Source organism: Nylanderia fulva, unplaced genomic scaffold (assembly GCF_048542155.1).
Source record: "Nylanderia fulva isolate GAGA-0341 unplaced genomic scaffold, ASM4854215v1 Scaffold143, whole genome shotgun sequence".
In the NCBI taxonomy this organism is placed as follows: domain Eukaryota; kingdom Metazoa; phylum Arthropoda; class Insecta; order Hymenoptera; family Formicidae; genus Nylanderia; species Nylanderia fulva.
In genome coordinates, this window is record NW_028189655.1 from 67,221 (window position 1) to 69,320 (window position 2,100).

The window sequence follows — 2,100 nt, forward strand, 5'->3', positions numbered from 1 at the left end:
TCTGTTAACAGATTCTATCGAATGGTGCTCAAGATGGTCAAAATCGGCGGAAAATCTAGTTCAAATTTCTTGTTTTAAAGGTTTTCCATTAACTATACGAGCTATTCTTGCAACTTATAAAAAACTTGCAAATCAATACGAAGGATTTGAACTTGCGACAAGATTGTGTAATCAGGATTCTGTCGAACATTTGTTTTCTAAATTGAGACAACGCGGAGGTTTTAATCCAAATCCAACCGCAAGAATGATCCGATTATCTATCAGGCATATACTTTCCACAGGATATATTCAGACTAGCGACAAGGGCAATGTTCAATGTACAGAAAGTGAAACTCTTATTAATCGACCAAGTCGACTTGTTAAGACAATAGAAAATGTCATGAATACGAGCAATGCGACTGTAGAATATATTGAACATGAAAGTGAATTGCTTGACGAAGATGTTAGAATTCTTCTCGAAAAATATAATATCAAACAAATTGATAATATAAATCCGATTGATAGCAATTACGATGAAAATGCCATTGCATTTTTGCCGAATTTGTGGCACGGCGAAGTATTGCTAAAAGTAACTGTGACGATTGCCGCAACGCAATGATGAAAACACCAATGGATGAACCTGCAGCAAATGAAAAATATATAGAATTTCGTGAATATCCAAATACAGATGAAGATGCTCCAACAGTAACAAAATTAGTACGACCAACAACTCTATACACAAATATTACTAAAACGCAATTAATGGCGTTTAATTATACATGGCAAAGCCATTGGCCATCCACACAGATGCTTAAAAAAATAGTGACGGAATGTGTACATGCAACAAATCAAATTCATCCAGATTGGTTAGATAAAAATAACGAATGTTATAATCATCGGATGCAAGCATTAAAATACATGATTACTGTAAAAATATATTCCCGTACGAGATATAACAATCGTACTGCCAAAGTAGCTAGTGCATCATACAAAAAAGTTAAGAGGTTTATAAATAAATAGAAGTATATATAAGAAAAGTAAAAAATAAAGGATACTAAATGTAAGATCATCTTGAGCACTATTATATTAATTACAAATAAGAAAAAAATGATATGAAGAAAGAAAAACCACAAAGGTCTAAAATAATATCTCATTATTAATAATCCATTAATATTTAAGAATTTTATATAAAATTTATTTAATAAATTTTATAAATATTTTATACATTTATTTATTAAATATTTTATATTTATATTTATTTTATATTATTTTATTATTAATTAATAGTAATTAATATTAATATATACATCTTATATTATTTTATATATATATAATAATATATTAATATTTATTAATTTTAATATTTAAAAAAATTAAGGTAAGGAATAGAAAAAAAATAAAATAACGTGGAACGTAGTAAAAATTATCTAGAAAAAGAATTATTTTTTAATATGAGTATTTTCTATAAAATAATATAATTTCTTTATTTTGTAATTTTGAAAAAAAATTCTTTATTTTTTTATTGTTATATGTATCTTGCATAATTTTGTCATTGAAAAAAAATATTTATACTGTGTATCATGAAATTACATTCATTAAAATATGTTTGCAAATCATGTTACATTTAGTAATGAGTATTATTTTCCTGTAATGAGAAAAATAAGCATGAATTTTTCAATTTCTTAGAAAATTGCAATCACAGTTGAAACAAATTACATACATCGTTAACTAGCAGGTTTAATCACGGACTAAATAAAATATTTTTATGCAATCATGCTAAGAAATTGTAAAATCATGTATTTTCTGATTACTAATGACATATAACACGAGATATATATAATAATAAAATTTTAAAAAAGTACAGTAACACGGTACAATAAATGAAATCTATCGTATATGTATTTGTTGGCATACGGTATTCTAATATAATCATAGAAAATACATATGAATACCGTTAATAATATAGTATACAGTAAGTGATTTTGACAAATCACTTACAATAATAAGACGCCTTAACAGAAATAGATAACAAAAGACATCAAAATATATAACTGATTCTTTTAGTTATAGAAAACCTATATTATATGTAGATTTCCCGTGATAAGACCTGTTAGTTTGAGC

General features: G+C 25.8%; 1 pseudogene; it reads left to right on the forward strand.

Annotated features, from left to right (window-relative positions):
* The first annotated feature begins 212 nt into the window (after window positions 1–212).
* On the forward strand, window positions 213–1,091 carry LOC146724208 (uncharacterized; annotated as a pseudogene).
* The last annotated feature ends 1,009 nt before the right edge of the window (window positions 1,092–2,100 follow it).